This window comes from Rhea americana, unplaced genomic scaffold, assembly GCF_003343005.1.
Source record: "Rhea americana isolate MKP2758 unplaced genomic scaffold, rheAme1 scaffold_48, whole genome shotgun sequence".
Taxonomy (NCBI): domain Eukaryota; kingdom Metazoa; phylum Chordata; class Aves; order Rheiformes; family Rheidae; genus Rhea; species Rhea americana.
The window spans coordinates 5,269,521-5,290,493 of record NW_028186623.1 but is presented as its reverse complement, the minus strand read 5'-3'; the positions used below and the strand labels follow the sequence as shown (position 1 = coordinate 5,290,493).

At 46.5% G+C, this 20,973-nt stretch overlaps 1 long non-coding RNA gene across 3 annotated transcripts in view; it reads right to left on the bottom strand.

Annotated features, from left to right (window-relative positions):
• LOC146589179 (uncharacterized) overlaps window positions 1–20,973 on the bottom strand; it is a 107,580-nt gene that overhangs the window by 40,090 nt on the left and 46,517 nt on the right. The window contains exon 1 of one of the 3 annotated variants that reach the window (XR_014897280.1): window positions 9,800–10,013. The exons of 1 other annotated variant lie outside the window; for it this stretch is intronic. This is a non-coding gene — a long non-coding RNA (uncharacterized LOC146589179). Of the gene's footprint in view, window positions 1–9,799; window positions 10,014–20,973 lie in introns of those variants that run through there. One more of the 3 variants, XR_014897282.1, reaches the window with a different exon arrangement.

The window sequence follows — 20,973 nt, the reverse complement described above, 5'->3', positions numbered from 1 at the left end:
CTACGGAAAACCACCCCAAATCTTTACGACTTTGCCAAAGGCTTAATACTACCTCTTGCTTCGTCTGTGCTGCATTAAAACGGCATATCTCCTAACAGGAGAAAAAAAGCATTAACTGCAGAACAAGATATCCTGGTGAGATTAGAAGGCAATCAATTAACAGATAAAAGCGACAGTTCATTACAAGGAGGTGCAGTGACCACAAACCCAASAGTGCCAGGGAATAGGCTGGGCCGATGCCAGAGCACACGGGGCGCTGGGCTGCGGAGGGGATTTTGCACCCACCGCCGGCGGTTCAGGTACCCAAACWCCAGCACAGACTCCTGCAGACACCCGACGTGCTAGGGCAAACAGTCTCCTGTGAAAAAACAAGAGGTGGGGTTTGAAAGAAAATGAATTCTAGAGAAGCAGAAATACTGATGAAGAAAGCCTCTTTCTCTGCAAGGAGGTGGAGACAAAAACCTCAGGTTTAAATCAATATTTTGAAACCTACTGACAAATATTTATTTGTTTTGACTCAAGCTGACACATTTGTTGCAATTCTTCTTCCACTACAAACCAAATGCTCTCCCCCGGCACCATTTCTGCTTGTCTCTTCCAGGGCAGCTCAAACCCTTTCAGGAACGTTTTTTTTTTTTTTTTTTTTTTTTTTTTTTTTTTTTTTTTTTTTTTTTTTGAGGGGGTGGTTGGTGAAATGATTCAACCTAAGACTTTTTCAATTAATTTTACTTTTTGTGCAATAGCAGGGGAGCAACAACATTTTTCTGCCAGCTTGAATCCAGGCCAAGGGGAAGTCCTGACCAAGAGAAAACCATTCCTGAGATGAAGCCCTGGAAAAAAAAAAGGGAGGGCAGCTGGGGCTTTTCAGCTGTCACCTCCTGTACTCCTCCTCCATTTCACACCAACCGCAGTAATGAACAACGTGGTGAAATAATTTCACCCAAGCCTTCCCTTCCTCTGAGAACATGGTCCCTCCCTATCTGCAAGCATTTCAGGCACAGATAACACAAATACTGTAATTACCTGCCCAGAGCCATGACTAATGCAGGAGCTAAGATTAGTGACTAGGAGTGGTAACTAGGATTTGTAAGGTCTCTGTCTCCTTCTCCAAGCTGGAGTGGGGCCTGCAGGCAGGCTCATTAGGCAGCGGTGTCARAGAGTGTTTCTATTCAAAAAGCGATCTCAGCTACGATCTCTAATTGGCTAATGGACAGGTACAAATGAGGCCGGTTGCTTTTAGGAGAGCTGCAACAGCAGAAGCCGGAGCTGCAAAGGAAAAAGCCCCCTTCCCCCGAGGAGCAGTCGGCCAAGAAGCTAAAGCACAGACCCCCCCCCCAGGCAAGGAGTCAGGTCACAGCCTGCTAGGACAGACCTGGTTTAGGGGCCCTTAGTCATCAGCACTACTCTGTCCATCAGTACTACTCCATCCTTTCCCACAAAGACGGGGAGCGGGGACGTAAGGTCTTGCTGTCCTGTCTCATGCAGTCAGCAGGATGATTGCCCTTGGCTACTGCTAAAAACAGTTATTACTTAATGTCTTTAGATCTTGCTCAAGTAAAGGTTATGCTGTTAAAACCATGAGCTACAAGAAGTCTCTCCCCCCAAAAGTAACAGCGTTGTGTCTGGGGGAATGAAAGAAAAGCCTCTTCTGCACAAGCCCAAAGACCCGAGCTGCTCATTTTCCTTCCTCTCCGTGGAGGAAAGGACAAGCTCCCCCCATAAACAATTCATCTGTGAACGAAACACCACCGGAGGAAGAGAGAAAGCACTGCAGAGACCTACACTGATCCTGAGTTACTCCTTTTCTATGAAGTTTTAGGGATACGGCTGTGGACGTGAGGGGTGGTGGGGGAGGGGGTTCCCGCCGCGCATCCGTGCGCAGAGCACCTGGGGACGTCAGCAGGGAAGCCCAGTTAGTGCATGGGCCACAGGAGCTTTCTCGCAGGGACTGAAAGGCTGTTGGATCTCCTCAGCCCTATCTCTGTCCAATGGTTCAGTATGCACAGGTATTTCCTAAGCGATGGGATACRARACTACCTACTAAGAAAGGAGACTGAGGTATTTAAGTGGTGCGCGACATAGATGCAGGGGACTTGTCTGCAAGGTGGAAAGTCTCATCCTCGGCTGTTCTCCTTTTTTTTTTTTTTTCTTTCTGGGAAAGCTTCCAAGGTCAATATTTATATTCATATCAAGAGGTTTTGCGAACATCACTTACCATTAACAGCTGGAATCTGGCCACCCAAAAAAGGCTGCAAGACAATTTATTGTCTGGCTGATCTCTGACAACAAGATTGCAAGAGGGAGCTGCCTGGGTCATGTGTGAGTGCACCTGAGCACAGCACAGAACTGAATACTTTTTCTTTTTTTTTTTTTTTATGTGTATGTGTGACTCTACAACATCATTATCCCACTTTCCTTTGATCTGGGAGGCAATGATCCAAATGCGGGTGCTTCCAACTGCAGGCAGTACAGCAGCGATTCCTTGCACCGTAAAGGTGCAATGTGTGCCTTGTTCCAGACCAGGAGCGATGCAGACTCAAGAGTCAGTTCTGCAAGGATTATCTCGTATGAGTWAAGAGACCTGCAGACAACGTGCTTTTCCTAAGCAAACCTGCACAAGTGATGCTCAGGACCTTGATGCTGCATAGCAGGCAATGCACCAACAAGGCCCCTTTCTGCTTAGATTTGCTGGAGTGTTTGCTAATTTATGAGGATAAAACTAATTAGTAGAGCTCATTAGTTTCAAAGCAAATTCATTTGGGCTGAATATACACATTCCTTGAGCTTTTCACGCAAAATACAGAATGATAAATTTGAGGCTAATCTTCCATCTCATGCTAATTCTGAACATTAACGAAATGCCAAGTTTTGGTCCAAGGATAGATCTTGTTGTTGCAAATATCTAGATGGAAAACTTGTCACAGCCTGACAGGTTTGGGGGAAATATTAGTTGTATGATAGATTTTTAAATTGATCTTCACTTTTTTTTTTCCTTTCTTCATCTAGTCCTAGTCAGCCAGGATCTTGTTTAAGACTTGGGCATTGCAGAGGTCTGGGTTATTAAAGTCTACATGAATTGTTTCAGTGTTGTCCTAGTAACGCAGCTTGTGAAGCAGGGAATTCAAGAGTTTTTGCTTGTCTTGATAGGTTTCTACTAGACAAGATTCAAGATAGCAACTATTTACAGATGGGACATTAAACAGCCTCCGAGTTTCATCGGAAGACCAAGCCACTGGTCCAACATCATTCCTCAGAACAACGTTTAATAAGGTGCACCGGCAAGGAAGGTAATGCATATAGGACTGATGCTGGCTGAGATGTCAAAACAGCAGCCCTCAGAGAGGCTCGTTTGGGAGTAGCGCACAGTCCTTCTTGTCCTGTCCAGGCATCTGAAGTGGCAAAGTTCACCTGAGACACAGGCAAAATTCCAGGTGTAACGAACCATGTTTTGGATAGCTTTGTCTATCATATTTGGTTTGCTATAACACCTATTCAGTATATGTATATATACACACACACACGAAGCATGGACATAAAACCACATATCCACATCGCCTGTACCGCATTGTGCAGTACTTTTACTGGAGAGGAGAAAGGAGGAAAGGACTTGCATGGAAGTGTTTTCCTGAATGTCCCACTGAAAACAAGGGTCAGAAGCGTGCTGGAGCCCGCTCACGCCAGGGCACATCAAGGCTGCGCCCTTCGGGCCTGGGCACAGCAGGGCCTGGCAGGCAGGGTGCTGTAACGGGAGAGCTATGGTGAGGGAGGGAAGCAGAAAGTTCAGCAGCTCTGCCTCCGAGGGCTGCTGTTTGCATCACCGATAGAAGAGAGAACAAAAATCTGATGTTTTATTGGTATCAAAAACCTCTGTGGGATCAAATTTATTTTCCTCCTTCTGCAGATGCAGTAAGTTATTAATAGGAACAGCGAGGGTGCTCTGGGGGCAGCTGTTGCAGAGATTATGCCTCTGACTTGAGCTCATTCTTAGCACTTGCTTAAGCCCTCAGCTACTCTCCTGACAAGTTCCTCCCACTCGTTTACTTCCCAGACCTGACACAAACCCTCCTCAGCCTCGAATACGTGATCRAACCCGCACAGGGGGCAAAGGACAYCTGCAGGACACAGTAACATTTCTGCAAAGAAAACAGCCCGAGCTCTGCYGAGCCCCATTCTCGCAGATGCCCCTGCCTCGGTGCCCTCACTGCTCTCCTCTCGCGTTTACCGTGAGCGCTAAGTGGACTGTGGAGACCAAACGTCCTTCTCCTAAGGAAGGACGCGGGGCACCGGCTGCTGATGGGCCGAGCCCCAGCCCCTGCCCTTCCCTGCAGACCCCCATTACAGCACTGCTTCCCCCGGAGATGCTGGACTCRGGAAACAGCTTGGGATGGATGGAGAAGGGGCACTTCCCACCCTGCCTTAAAAAATCCTAAAGCACCTGTCACTAAAGATAACGTCCTCTGCATTAGCAAGAAGCAATATTATTTGATAAGATATATTTTTGCCTGGTTCTTAGAGTGACTGAATTCTTCTGATACGGTATTAAAATGAGGATGAGTAAATAAGAAAAACATCCTTTATTTTGGGGAAACACTAATGACTGTGTTTGGGGGAGGGGGAGTTAATACTCGATGCACTTGTTAGTCTGAAAGCAGAACTGGATTTTTCCTGATCTTTCTCTCTCCTGTTTCTTTAATGCTTATACAAGTCTTACAAGTCAAACTCAAGCCCTTTCAATTTGTCACCATTCTGATTTAATCAGGGCAGCTCTGTTTGAAGAAACTATGCCTGGATCAAAGCCAAGTGTGTGTGTGTATATATATATATATGCCTATATATGTACATATATATATATATATGTAAAGCAAAACAACTTTGCATCGACAGCAGGAAACCAAAGAAACAAACACCAAGAAGATGCCAAACACCAAACAGATGCCAAGAAGTTGCAAACCTCCACGCTGCCTTTGTGTGCAGCCCCGTTTCGCACTAGGAAAGGGCGGCCAGAGCTGGTGGATGACTAGGAAAGCTTCTCACCAGTTCCCTCCCTGCCGGTAAGGAGCAGCTGCAAGCATTACRTGTTTCCTCACCACCAGAGTCACAGTCTGCTCCTCAGTCAGGTAGGATCCAGTCTCACCACTCTRCTCCTCACCACGGAGGCTGAAATATTTCCTTGGCTCTACTGGGGACAGGGGAGTAAACTGTCTTCTCACAGCTGTGGGGCTTGGATCCTCAGCGGTTTGATTCAATTCTTTTTTCAGGTAGAAATCAGGCCTCAGGACTCAATTCCACTTTCACAAAGGATGCAGCTCTCAGATAGCACAGATCCAGCAGCACTAACACTCTCCTCTGTCCTTCCCAGCCGCATGTGCTGCATCAAACCCTCACGGGATACGTCCGTGCCACAGCCAGAGCGGAGCCAACTAGTTAAACTAGTTAGGTGGGCTGTAAGTTATAACAGCCGACCCTTCAAAGTAGGCTGCAAAACTTCCCAGAAACCTGGAGATACACTTGGGCACCTCTCTTGGGCTCAAATTCACATGGGATGCTTCTGCACGGATCAGTCGTACTCTGTAGTACAGAAATACCTGCTCYTCTCGGTGAGAGACCAAAGCAAAACGATGCACCACGATCCGATGCAGCTCTCCAGGGCTTCCCTGTCCTTCCCCACCGCCCACGTAATTACCCCGTGCGTCGTGCGTGTTTTGTGAGCAGGAATGCTGGATGACAGCTACAGGCTGCCAAGAAGGGAAGCAAAGGTGGAAGGGAAAAGCTTGTGTTCAGAGCATCGGGAGGGGAAGCCTTGGCAGGGGGTGAGCGTACACTACGGGGTAAACTGAGCATACAAGTTGCATATCTTCTCTGTCAAAATTACRTCCTCAGGCTAGGAGGTTACCTCTAAGGAGGACATTACGTAATGTTGTTAAATGAGCACAAATCCTGGCTTCTTATGATAAGCTTTTCAACCTGTCAGCTGGAGATATGCATGGTGGTTAATGATAGGCAATCAAGAAAAACAGTATATAAATGCTGTTATATATAAAAGATTTCTTATTAGGGAATAATTAGCCTCTCAATGCAACAGCTTTATTTAACTTTGATGCAATTTCTAGAAGGATTTTTCAGATGTACGTTGTAGTTAGAAGAGATTATACAGTACTGGAAAGCCAATCTAATTTTTTTCACCATTTTCCATCCCAAATTCTTGATGTTTTTTAGTTCTTCAGTATGGATAAAAAAGTCAAAAGGAAGAGACTTCCCTCCTTGAAGAAACAGTGTGAACGAAAAAARGAATGAACTAATCCACAGGAAATTTAGTGTAAAATTGCAATGCCAACCCCAAAGGAAAAATAGCCTTTTATGTCCCTCGCTTCTCGCAGCACTTAGTGCCTCTCAGATCACATTGCTTTAGGATGAGCAGCGTTACCCTAAKTCCTGGAACATCGGCGCTGCTGCGGGTCGTTATCACCGCCGCTTTTGCCACGCGGCCGCTGCAGGGCCCCAGCCRAGAGCGAGCCTCCCGTCCGCCGAGCTGGAAGACGTGGTCCCTGCCTCAGATCCCGCCTTCGGAATAAATAAATCAGACGCGCAGAAAAGAGCGCCGTGACTCAGCCATGTGCTGCATTCAGAGCCCTCGCCTAGACCTAAGCTAGCAGAGCTCGGCTCGCCACGCTCGAGCAGCTACACGCACGTTGCTCTCTGCTCTTCCTCCGAACGGGAGGCATCGCCCGGCTTTGCTCAGCACCCAGAAAGCGCCTGTCCTCTACCAAGCAGGTCCCAGCGCCGGGTACCTCCCCTGCAATTCGTTCGGGCTCCTCGAGCACCTGGCAAGCTGGGTGCCCGGGCGAAGGTGGACGGAAGAGAGGGGACCACAGGTACAAGGCTCTGACTCCTCTCAGGGCTTTGCAATCAAARTACAGGAAACAGCAGATATAGAAGGCAAAAATGTCCCCAGACAGCTCTCAGGGCAGCTTTTCCATAAGACTTCAGTAGCATTTTTAAGATTATTAAAACAGCACTAAAAAAATCCCTTGTCCTGGCAGAGCAAGAGCATTCTGCTACCTTAGTTATGAATGGGGAACGCTAATATGGGCTGTACACCAAGAAACTGCCTCAGCAGCCCTTCCCGCTCGCATCTTGCTAAGATCCTACCAATTTCCAGGCAGAGTCTGAGCTCCTTGAGATTTAGCAGGGCAGCAGATCAGGTTTGTAAGATTAGTCTGAGCAAGTACTCTGCACGCTCACCACAAAACCTTTGTCCTGGACATTTGGCCACTATCTGGGGAGCAGAAATCTGGCTAATTATCTGTCCTCATCATTGCATCAGCCAGAAAACCTGAAAATAGCACYACCAGCAGCTCTCCTCTGGGCTGCACAGAGCAGCGCAAGGCGGATTTGTTGAGAGGAGACATCTGAGCAGCTTCCCCTGCCACAAGTGAAGGAGGGAGGTTTTGCTGGCTGGCCCTCGTGGTTTTGTTTCACAGCCGCGTTAGCTAGCATTGCCTGGCTGGCACCTGGGCGCAAAGGAACCCAATGACCCTCGCATTTTGGAATCCAAATTTCAGGAGGCCAGGAGCAAACAAGGATTTTGCAGCAGGATTTTATGGTGGCAGAAGGGACAACCAAAGAGAATAAGGAGCTTAAACCAACTCAATCACGAGGCTTTGCAAAGCACAGGAAGATTCTGCCCAAATTTGCCTCCTAGCTCCTTGGAGCCCAAAGGTGCTGTTAGCAGAGGCACCAGGCCCACAGGTTTGCCAGCTCATTYTTTTGTGGGTGCCAGCCAGTGCCCTCTGTGTGAGGCTCAGAGCTGGATTTTTCACTTACAAATATAAGTGAGAGAATTCAAGACACATTTGACAAATTCATAGGAACTCAGGCTAGAAAGAGCTGGGCGAGCTTATCTAGTCCCCTCACTGCCCCAAGGCACGATCGTCTTTCCCTGAACCACTGCTGACAACGCCTGCTACCTCATGTGATAAACATCCTGCTGCTGCTTCAAACAATTTATTCCTTGGACTATCCTCCAGCTAGAAACCTTTTCCTAATGTCTAGCGTGAAACTGCACGTGGCTGAACCTGCATGCTGCGCTCCCAGCGACAGCGGGCAAATACACTGCCGAGCTCCGGGGTTCGTCCTAAGCAGCGAGGAAGGAGGGACGGCCACGGCTGCAGGGAGGGCTCGTGGCCACGTCTGCAAGCCACCCATATAAAGAACAGATGTGCACAAATAAATATTTATGCAATTGTTTCAAGTTAGAGTGAGCTGTGTTCCCAACCTTGCAGCTTTCTGTCTTCAGCCAGCACAGGGTTTTCAACAGATCGCACAAAATCTCGCAGCTGACATTGCAGTAAACAACTGACGCTAGCCTTCAGATGCCRTGACAAAGCTGCTGCTTGATCCCCCAGCTCCTCGTGCTGCCTCTACTTGGGGATATGCTGAGGAACAGAGGAGACCCACAGCTGGCAGCGTGAGCGCCGAGATCCCAACCTCGGCTTCCTAGCGACTGTCGTTCRTGCAAGAGCCGAAATAACTATCATCCCCGGCACCTCAGCTGAGCTGTGCCGATGTCCTTATTAGACACTGTAGCAGTTTTTATCAAGCATTTAACAGCAGYATCATGCACTGATTCATCATTAACCAATTTGCCATTAAATGGAAGCAATCATTTTTAAACTCAAAACACAGCCTATTCAGACAGAGTTTTGATGCGGTTCTGTCACTCATTAAAGGATCACAAATTGATGTAGGCAATCATTAAAATGTTGTATTTAATTATTCCACGTACTGGTCACTTAATAGTTCCTGTAGTTACAGAAGACAGATTGCTAGTGAAAAGCAATAGATTCAGAAACTGATGAGACTGGTCACATAATTTTTTTTTTGTAGTACCTGACCCTCTTTACACAAGCAGAAAAGCTCAGCAGCTGAAGCCCTTGGAYGAGCTGGGCTTTTATTCACATCTTACTACTCTACATCTCCCCCTGTTCTGTACTGCAGCRATGCTGCAGCCTCCGAATCCCTGCTCGCCCCGAGGAAACTGCGCAGCAGCCGCGAAACGCCAGCTTTCGGCTCGCTTGCTGCTGACAGCCRCAGGCTCGGTCTGCTGGAGCCATCCTTGCTTTCAGGTGCAAGGCTTCACCTTTCACGCACGGGCATAATAAATAATACTATGAAATTAGTTTCTTACCAAGGGGCTAGTTTAYGAAGACACTGCAAGGGTGTAACGACACAACTCTCTGCTTTCYGATAAAATCCCTGCTGCGCTCGCCACACTCCTGCCTTCCCCAGCCAGCTCCCCGGCCACGCTGCACGCACGTGGTGACACGGCAGGTCGCAAAGGCCTCGGCAGGAAACAGCAAAAAGCAACTAGCCTCAAGAAGGGAAATGCTGGTGACTCACAGTACGTGAAGCTGGCRTCAAAGCCAGCGCTTTGCAGTCACAACACTCGCTGCTGAGCAGAGCAAGGCACTGCAATYGGGAACCGGCGGCCACGGGCTAACGTAACGCCCGCGAAACCCTCCGACACCTCGCGGCAGCTCGTCGTAAAGCTGGGCTGAACGGATCTCGGGAGAGCTCGAGCTCCCTGCTCACGTGCACCGCTCCAGTGGCAATTCGCTCAAACAAACCACAGGTGCAGGACGAGCGTATTTTCAGCACTTAAGCTGTCAGAACCACCGGTGAGAAGCCACGGTTTGGCGCGCAGAAGGCACAAACTGTCCGGCCGCGTTTGGAGTAACCCCAGCTCGCCACCCGCGGGCCCCCAGCAGCTCCCTCGCGCCGTAGAGATCTTGCCACTGACTTTAGCTGGATCTGTGTTTTCTAGTGACACTGTCCCATACAACGCTCCCCGCTGCAGCATCTGCCCTCCTTCAGAAACGCATTAAGCTGCACAAGTAGGTTCTTCACTTCTCTTTCCCTGCGAGGAATAACGCAGGCAATTATTTTCACTGCTGTCTGGATTCACTTTGAWTTTTTCTCCCCTTTAATAGACACAGGTGGCACTTTCTGCTCGAACTGGCCATGGTGCGGTTAAGCAGCGCGCTGCGCGCGGGGGCACGGTCCCACGGCAGAGTGCCGTGCCACAGCGCTCCCGGCGCCAGCGATGCCGTGGTAGGGAAAAGCCATCGCAGGCGGCGGGACAATCTCCGATTTTTCAAACGAGCTGCTCRATATCCTTTTCAATCACACAACACCTAGAAGATAACAACTGAGACCTTGAGCTTGATGAGTTCTTACAAATACTGGTGGAGAGGTGGAGACGGGTCTGTCGGGCGCGAGACAAGCTGTACTGCTGAGCTGACATGCAGCCACGTGCTTTCTGCTGAGATTCCAATCTATTTTGGGAGTTCATCAGTCACTGCAGCAAGGGTCTTTACATGAACAGTCCTGGAGTGACTCAATCCATGCTCATGCTGTCAAGATCCTCAGGCACTAGCAATCACAGTTTAACTAATCAGAAAGGTTTTGCCTTTAAGAATTAAAAAAAAAAAAATCCAACCAACCAAAAAAAAGATATTTAATGGAGTCAAATACATATAACCAGGCGATTTGTTTTCCTGGACTATGGTGCTTATGCAAAGCAGGCATTGTTTTTAAAATGAACTTCTCAGGCTAAAAATATCTTCTAAGTTCATATTATTTTGCATATACCATTTAAATGAACTGGCTTCATCTCCAGCTGTTTTGGGGATTGATCATGTTCAGCTTTTCTCTGTGAACTACTCCATCAGCTAAAACATGCTCAAAATTTTTCCTCTTCGTGCGTCTTGAATTTATCTCTTGGCATTTATRACTAGATATGGGAAGATATTCTGAGAGGCTAAGAGGGGGAAGGTCTGGCTTTTGTCAGGTTTTTCTAGAGCATTGCAAAAAAATCAGAAGCTTTCACTTAACTCCTAGCAGGTGTATGACTATATTGTTATCAATATCTGGTCTAGCTAGCTTAAACGTGGCTTAGCTATGAAGGTACAGCATCAGGCACAACTCAGACCAAAATTTAGACGTGTAATTAAAGCATAGATGGGACTAATTATGTGCGCAATGAACCTCCGGGCCCAACAAACATTCACTGCCTGGCTGCACCAGTAGCAGCCACATTTAGCTCACACTAAATTCACCTCTATCTATACAAAGCTCTAGTTCAAGGCATCAAATTTACAAGAACATCAAAATCAGAATCATTTACTGTAACAAACTGCTAATATTTTATAAGCCGATAAACATACGTGAGTTTTAACTATCATCCATTGGATTTTCCCATACAGTTTCTAGGCTAATTCTATGCTTCGTATAAAGTCTTTAATAATATCCTCTTCTACGTGCATTAAAAGAGACAGATGTTGTTACAGTATAGACAAGGGAAGGGAAGGCAGCACGACAGGTTTGCAGTGGGCGTAAAAGTGGCTTTTCGTGTAAGAGACTGCTGGAGCATATACTTTCATAGACTTTTCCAATTCTTTTTTAAAGTGATCCAGGACTATTAGGACTATTTCACTTCCCATCTTATATGAASTCTAGAATTTTATCCGTTTATCCCTATAGCTCAAATAAGTCAGAAGTTGTCGGGTGAGTCCCCCGTGGTGAGAATTGTACAGCGCTGAACGGCACAAGACACCGAAACGCGAAGCCTGGCAGAGCCGGGGCTGTGACGCGAGGGCTGGCGAAGGGACCCTGGCTCCTGAAGGCGGCCAGCTGCACCGCCCCTCGGGGGACGCCTGCTCCCGCTTCAGCYCCAGGGAAATCACCTGCAGATCAAACCGATGGCAGCCCGTGGAAACGAAGAGCAGCAGAGAATCACCCGGTTATAAAAGGTTACCATATGCATAATAAAACAAAACATTTTCTAGTCTTATTTATTACTTAGTCAATAACCCCACTGAAATTTCACTTTATTTTTCCTTTTTTCTTGTGGGAGCTAAAATTCGCTTATTCCACGGAGACTGAACTGGCAACCTCCTGCAATAAACCCCTGAAGAGCCACAACCTAAGTAATGCCCTGGGCGGGGGGGGACAGGCAGGTACCCCCAGGAGGGCGCACACAAGACGGGCAGTTTGCAAAGCAGAGGAAGAGAGCTGAAAGCAAGGTCTGCGTGGGCAGYGCGACCAGCCCTGGGCGCAGTAAACCTCCAGACTGCGTGTGCGCAGGTTCTGCCCTCGCCAGGTTACTCGCTCTCCAGCGGGCTGAATCCTACAGGGAGCGTAAAGCACGCGTGGGGCAACCTCTGGCTCCAGAAGCCAGGGGCGGACTGAACCTCACCGCCTCGCCCTGCTTATTCTGACCGGCTTTTCAGTAGGCACGGGCACGTTCACAGACCACCCTTCTTCTCCTAACCTGACGCTTCCCCAGGAGTTGAAATCTGGGTAACAGCAGATGGGGGGGACCACAGGATGTGGCTACAGTAGTGGGTTTACACGTGGTCATTTTCTGCTATTAAAAAAGAAAAAAATAAATAAATAAATAAATAAATAAAACAAAACAAAAAAACCAACAACATTGTCTGGTCTCAGGACAGAAAATGTCATTGCAACAGCTTTAATATGGTCATAAAACAATCTTTGAAGGCTCATAATTCTTTCATATAGATATTGTTTAAATATTTAATGCCACAGTAATGATATTCCAATCCTCTCAGAACGTGCGGAGTCGCACTCATTTGCATTAATTTGGAGTTGCTGGCCATTGTGTTAAATCTCCTTATAAAGATGCTACAGACCATGGCTGGTTGTCASTCGGGGCGTTCGTTAATTCCTGCCACAAAGCTTGTGCCAACAACACCGGCGCTTTAGAAGCAGCCTTTATTGCAGTAAGATAAAGTTCATAAAGGAGGCTGCAGGTACCTTTTTTAAGAGGGAACAGCAACACTTTGAATTTTTTTCTTTTTTTAACTCTAAAATGCTGTTTAAGATCCTAATTCATTAGTCATACCAGCCTCTGGGTRTTCAGCTGTCAACAACAAAACATTGGCAAAAACCTGGCTCCTCCATCTCCTTGAAGCCAAAAGCTAGGCATGGTCCCTGCGTGCCTGGAGTCATCTTAGCCCTCAAGTAAGGCGGACCAGAGCCTACCGGGCTGTGCTGGGGCAAGGGTTGCCGTCCCACAGCATGCCACTCTGCCACCTTTCCACCCCAAAATACACAAGCGTCAGTACCAGCAGAGAAGGGAAAATCTCCCAAGGAGGAGCTGGAGCTGGCCAGGAGGCACTGGGGTCACGGAGGGAGAAGAGCATCCCTGCTTGGCACAGAGCTCATGTGTCTTCCMACTAGACATAGGCTGGCAGGCTTCCTGCTTGCAGTTCATAAAAATATATTCTCATCTCTTTCTGGTTTTGACTCTTTGCTATTCTGACTCCCTCTCATTCTCTTAATTTCTAGTTTCCATTTTTCCTCCCTTCATGAAGGTTGGTTTTCCCATGGCAGAGTTTATACCTTCAGCTTGAAAATCATCTTGGAACATTACTAGCGAACCAGGCAGGTGTTTTTGCAATCTTCCAATTCCTCCTTTAGCAATGCATCTTCTGGGACTCTGCTGCAGTTGTTTAAGCAGTCTCCACACCACCGAGTCTAATCTCTTTACTTTTCACTTTGGGACCTAACTTCTCCAAGTGTTGTATTGTTTTGTTTTACTCTCGTTCTCTGGTACATTTGGGCTTGACAGATCTAGTGCATTCAAACTTGAGATGCCAGATGCTCCAGAAGTCCTAAAGCCTCAGAAAAACTAACCAGRGGTAAATTCTGAGGTGCTCTTCACTACTTGGGAATACTGATGAAAACAGCCTGGACCACCACCCCGGAGRAGCTAACACTCTCTGCGCACGCGCTACTGTGATGTTTTTATTCTGAAACTGKAAGAAGCGCTACCACGCTTACGCAGCTGGACAGACAAAGTGCCAGTTCTGTTAGGAAGGACTGTGCAGAAGGTAACCATTCCTGCAGCTTTCCATCTTTGTTTCTTCAAAGCCTAACTGGTCTGCGTTTGGCTCCCTAGGCTTCTGGGCAAGGCAAATAGCTTTGCTAACAAACCTGACCTGTYGTTAACACTTGTGCAAAGCAGAAGTTACAGTAGGGCAGACGGCAGAACGACACGGTAAGGCCACCGGAAAGCACGTTTCTTCCACCCGGTGCTGCTCTAAGATCTGCTAGCACAGGCTGGATTTGCCTGCATGGACACCGCCTGCTATGTGACACAGCAGAGGCGAGAGCCTCTGCAAAGGCAGCAGTTCACTACACACGATGTGTTTGCTTTTGCTGTCAGATAGCGTTATCCAGAAACCAAAGCAGAGGGGGGAGCGGAGACAGGCACCTGTTGGGGCAGCAGGTTATCTCCCGAAAGCTGGAGCAAGACATGGACTGTTCCTGTGGCCCAGCAGAGGACGAGCACAGGGCTACCCACCCCCCACCTGCCTCCATTCTCCTGCTGAGTAATTACTTTCTTTTTTTTTTAATTTCTGTAGAGTCCTTTTTGACTTCGTGTCTTGGAAAATCCCCATAACATAGTGCATGGAGCATGTTCCTGTTCTTGAAACATGGACTGTCCTTTGCCAGTCACCTCTCATAGGCCATTGCTGGTTTAGGTGAAAGACTCGATAGATTCTGACGGAGCCAGAATAACTGAAATGCATCACATAACAGACACAGAGGGAGCTGTTTATCAGGCAGGCAAGCTACTTGCATGCATGTGCAAATCAGAGCAAGGCTTGTCTCTAATTATAACAACCTTAATTTTCCCTCAGATTTCTCCTATAGATTTCCATGTTAACTATGTGAATTCCTCTCTATGACAAATGCATCTGTCTAGCCATTCACTGGAACTTTTATCATCTGCAGTTATTCTTGTTCCATGGATAAGTTCCAACTAAACAAGCATCAATGAATCAATAACCTTGTTTCTCAACTCCCCAAGCTTGGCTAGGGAGCAGCAATCTCAGTGAGAGCCGCAAGCCAGCCTACCGTGGGAGAGCAGCACTCCGAAAGCAGCGGGMGGAGGCTTCGAGTCACGCATGTCGACAGGGCTCGTCCCACCAMGTCTCTTCCTCGTGCGTTTAGAATATCTCCTATACTTTCCACCTCCACTTGCAGGATGAAGAAGGCTTTACTCTCTRGTGTGTATACTGCCTTGGTGGCTTTGATTTGTCACTGCACGGTAGCTGCGACAGCCCTGAAAATCACCATAGCTAGAAAAATCAAGGAATAGTAGTAGAGGACAAATTGTTTTGCTAGACAGTGCCAAGAGAGCAGAACAAGCAACTTCTGCAGTGAAAGGGAAGGGGGAAAAGTTCTCTTGAAACAGAACAGGCTGATATTATGTGTGATGGAAATATCCTTGGGTTTTGCAGCAAGTGACATCAATCTGAACAAAATCCCTCCTTCCTAAAAGTGATTAGGAACATAATCCTATCTTGCRTGCATTGTTGCAGCTCCCGAAAAATCATCTGGCGCATACATATTCTTCAGCTGCGCTCTGTGCACCACGGTGCAGCGAGGCAGGAGCTCCAGTCCCGCCTGACGCTGGCTCGCCAGGGGCACGGGGGAAGCCGCTGCCTCCCCGCGCGCTCCAGGTGCCCTGCCTGGCTGCACCGGGCAGGCCTAGGAGCACGGCAAAGCGCGTGGAGCTCTCTGCGCTTGGGGAGGGAAAGGCGCTGGGGAATTTGTGGAGGCACGTGAGCTGTAACTGCTTGATTGCTACAGAGCAGGGCATTGAAATGGTGCGTTAGAAAGGAAAGATATTAGGCCTCCCTCATCTGCCTTTTCCCCACCCCACTGCCTACGCGTTTCAGAGGGATGAGGTTTTCTCTCCGTACAACATATTCAGAGGTTTTATCTCGCCCATCAGCAGCGTGTTGCCAAACTGTCAGTCTCCAGCTGCAATCTGAGGCTTGGTTTTACAGACATAGAAACACATCTGCAGAGGCTATGCTCACACCCTTGATCCCTAGGCAAGGAGCCCTTAGGAGATCCATGTAAGATCTAACATGTGTGGGAGGGCTTACATTAAATATCTTTCACATGTAGGTTCTGGTTTAGACTTGCACTTTACCCAGCTAGAGCCCATCTTAAAGGTGYTGGAAACAGATTGCACAGAGATTTAAAAGGTTCCCAGATGCAGTCCAGGAGAGGCTCGCAGTGCTGCCACACCTCTCCACCCTTCCTTCTCCCCTGGCCGCCACCTGTGCAACCCCCAGGACAGACAAAAACCAGCCCACCGAGACACTGGCAAGCATCCACAGCTCTAACATGACAGCAAAACACCTCCGCACTCTCTGGGCTCGCATCCCCTCTTTCTCCTTACTGTGCTTTCCTATTAGATTCCCAYACTCATACTTTTTTATTCAGCCCTAGTTTTCTACTTTATCCCCCGTGTGATTTTCACAGGAGGATGTTATCGTAATGGCCTTGGATTGATTCCCTTTCATGAGAACATCGGCATGTTTCTGGCGGCCTCCGCCCTGAGCACGCAAGAACCTTCTGCTCCGCGCCTCAGTCACCAGGAACAGCAATGATGGGCGRTCGCAGTGATGGTGAGTTAAGAAGCCCACAAGACAGAACAGACACAGTTCTGCTGGATAAAGTTGATGAAAAGGGACACAGTGTCTATTTACTTGGGTTTTTTTAGGTTTCCTCRCTCTGAAGACACACAAGAACTGATCAAATACCTGCTTTCCAGAAACTGGTTTATTTGTTCCCTTATCTTCCCTTTTTATTATCTACTTGAAATGTTGTTTTACACTGCTTTAATCTGTTTATCAGGATGAATTTATATTAACAGCAGGGTTGATAAAGATTTGCTAGCAGGTAATTTAGTATCTAGCATCATAGATGCAGTATGTGAAGAATGTCAGTAGAGACAGAAAGGGATAACAAAACTGCACAGCAAAAACATGCACTTTGGGCAGCTGAAGCAGTCACAGCTTCTTTGCATTGTTCTCTCTGGTTTTGCAGAATGCAGACCCGAGGCTGCGAGCTGGCGTGCAAGCCCCCTCCATGCCCTACCAGAAGGGCTATCTGGCAATCCACAAGGCGACTGCAGATTTGAACCATCTCCAGAACAAGATGCTGCATCCTCTGAGGTGCTTCCTTCTCACATGCCAAAACTGCACAGATTCATGGAGCTAGAAAAAAWTTTTTTTTTCTCCTCTCAGTTCCTTATATCTCCAGCACAAGACATTCAGAAATGGCTTCCCCTGACTGTCATATAAGACAGCTCTTAACCTCAGCCCTACCCTAAACCTGCCTTGCTCCCTCCTCTGCCCTGTTTTCTTCTTCTCAGTGGACTCCCTGCAGGCCTGGAATAGATAGGTATGGCTGCCCTAATTTAACACTGCACCGTAACAACAGATTACTCCCTAGGGTCCCCTCTTCTACCTGCCAGCTCCCTGATGTTAAGACAGAAGGTGAATAGTATGCCCATTTCCAGGTAAAGAGCGGTACACCTCTGAGGTACATGGCCAAGGATAGGTTTCTCAGATCTCCATTTAATAGGGCCAGGCAGTTCTGATAGACCATATTTGCCTAATGAAGACCTCTAAGAGTGCTCAATCTTATCTTTTTTTTTTTCAGGTTCTGAGACAAGTTCTAGGCACATTCAGTGCTATAGAAGAGAACAAGAAGCATCCTTTAACTCTAAATCGTAATAAATGTATACATTTGCAATCAGGCTAATCATTATATGATCCCTTGAGAAGTCTGTTGGTTGGCTCAAGTGGTCTCATGCATATACTTTTTCTTCTGCCTGGCTTTAGGATTTCCTCTGCCTCCTCTCTCCTATATCCATCAGTCTCTGGCAGTTTAATTATAAATCTGTCTCTTTTTCATAGCATCTCTATAACTTGCTGCCAAGTCTTGATTTTTCAGTGGACTCTCTGTAGATCTGCAATAGGTTGGTATTGAGACTTTAATTTCACAGTGCAACTTAATGGCAGTAACARTAGACCTCCAAAGGCTGGTGTACAAAACAGCAAGATGTTTTTATGACCTCCTTTGTTCTGCAGTTGGACCTTTTTCTGGCTATACCCTGCATCTCTATTCTTGTAAAAGGAATTTCTGTCCCCTCAGAAAGGCACTTATAAAATGGGGAGTGATATAAAATACCCAAGCTTTCTCCAGTTCTCCTGATACAGTGATCAGATCTGATGGATGCCATCTAATCTATCTTACATGGGCTCAGATCCATACCAACAACCTTTAGAAAAATGAATTTCCCCTCACTTCTCACTGCTAGTCTCACTGAAACGCAATGAAGTCAATAGGAAAGCCTGTGCTGTTTTTATGATTCAAGGCTTCGCTAGGACACCCCTTACAATCCCACTGTAAAGCCGAATACAAATCAGAAAGTATCACCACGTGGTTCAAATACTAATTTACATAGATCTCTTCTCTGCTGAGCCTGTTAGCAGTAAGGGTGTCTGCTAAAGGGCTGCAAAAAAACACAAATGATTGTGCRTGTGTGAATACTTCTGGTAAATTCAAGATCATTTGGTATAGCAAGAAATATTTCAGGCATAAAGTGTTTCTCTGATACAGAACATGATAGGATCAGGAGCCAAATCTGCCCTGCCACGAGCCTGGAGTACCTGCCCCAGGAACGAGTGCAGAAACAGGATCGCAAGAGACCTCTGACGGTTACACAAGAGGCCAAGCCAAGAACTCTTTCTCGGGCTCCCACTCCAAAAACCTGCCATCTCTTCTGCCTTAATCAAGGTGAACGCTGAAGTTTTGGTAAGAACTTTGAGACCCTTTGGAGATGAAGAGAACAGAGAGAAACATTGCGATTATCACGGTGGATTTGGCTTTACKCTCTTTACGTATTTGTATCTTCCACAAAGAAATCCCTTTGGGACCCCCCTGCAGCCAAGACCTTGCTGCATGAGGCAYCCAACACTAACAAAGCTGGCCCTACAGCGTTAGCTCTTCAGCGACTCTCTTGCAAACAAAAACGACCTGATTCACTCAGATCCCCAAGCCCCGCGCACAGGCAAAGCAACCCAGTCCAGCTCTACGACACCAGACAGGCGTGAGCGGCCAGCACAAAGACTTTCCCACAGCAGTAAGCAAACATTTCTTGCCTCCAAACACAACAAAGTCTGTGCTACATTAAAGAGCTTTAAGTGTTTTTAATAACTTAGGGATGCATATGGAGCCCCTAAACTTTTTGCTAGTTCAGGAAAAAAGAATACGCACCTAAAGCTGTTTCAGGTTATTAGATTTTTTTTCTAGGACTTTTAGCTTAAATATTAATATTTCTTTTTACACAAAGTGCTTTACATTTCCTGCTCTCCTGGAAGGCACAAAGCCTCTGACAGAATGTACTGGCTTCAGCACAACTATTGTCTAATCAATGTCAGACAGCGCGTCTAGGAGACGGCTGGTTCGCCACCGAAAAAATAAAACCCTTTCAGCTAAGTTCCTATAGCTGAGCACCAAAGGTTTCTGCAGCCCTACGTTTCTGTAGCGTAGTAAGAGACGAGATCTTCAGCTGATAGAAGTTAATGGATCCTGTCCCAGCTTTGCGTCAGACTGCTGAGATCTGTGCTGACTTGGCTCTCATTTGAAAGGGTGGAAGTTTTTCCACTTCTGTTTGGTATCTGGAATGAGGTAGTATCTGGATCCCATTGACTTAGCTGGGGTCAGTTAAAAGCTCTATTTCCTCCTGAAAAAGTTTTTTTTTTATATATATACACACACACATATACACTAAAGGAACATCCAAAAGTCCTAACTGAGAGAGAAACTCCTGTCTCTAAAAAATTAGCAAATGAGGGAGAGCTCGTGTACCAATGAATTCAACATGTGAGATCATCAAAACGTGGAGGAAAGTTAGATGATTATTATTCCCGTTGCAATGCAAGGCTTGTACAGAGATTAAATAACCTTCTGAATTAATTCAGGGAGTCTCTGACAGAGCCATAAACATGAACTGAGCCATCATGAATGAGAGGCCGATTTGTTGCCATCMAGATCATCCTTCCCAACTTTAAACTTAGCCGTCAGGAGACAGGATTTCTCTTCCCACCCAAGACTCTCATTATAAGTTCGAAGGAGGTGCTAGACCAACAACCAGCATCTCCCACTCTCAGCTCGCAAGATAGAAAGGARGAAAAGCCAGACACATTTCTGGAAGAAAACTGTAGCTGCTTCAGTTCAAATAAAATCGCCCCCAGAAGAAACCCTGCTCAAAATAAAACTATTTAAGAGCTATAGAAAGAGAATTTGGTGGCCAAAGACATATCCAAAGTCTCGCGAGCCAGGGAAACTAAAATCCCAAAGAACTAACTCTGRACATACTTTGTGATGTACTTTTTTATTCTTCCTTGTTTCTACTAACCTATATTTAGATTCCCACAAAAATAGTAATRGATATTTCACATTGATTTCTATTTGTACATGAATAGATTCCACCTCAAGGACTCGCGTTAATTCGTCGGCTGTGCTAATACTAACCTTCTAGGTCAAAGCCCAGAATACTGTTGACTCAATGTATTTCATATGGTGAGTAGCAGCGGCCTTGGGCCAGTCGGACAAGGTTACGGAGCGCCTACTCAGCCACGGCACAAATGCAGAATTTGTTTTCCTTTTGCAGCTGGAGGATAATTTTAGCCCACTTGCTGTGTTTGCATAGGTCTAAATCGAGACGCATTTATGGCTTTTGTCTGTAAACAAGAAACAGAGTTCACACATGCTGCAAGATTCCTGAGAAACAGTTTTTCCTATTTTATCACACTTCAATAATGCGTAAGAAACCATTCATTCTAAATACTAAAAGCGCTGATTCCATTCACACAAGATAGAGGCATCATTTAAGTGGGAAAATGAGATTTAATATAACAGAAAGATGCTGAAGGACAGAAAGTTCATAATAAATGAACTCAGAGCAAGAAATAGTAATTAAAGAATTTTAGAGYAGCATACGCTGTGGGTATTTTTTTTGTGAAGGAAAATTAGTTGTTGATGAGAACTAAAATAYATTTTTAATCACAGTAA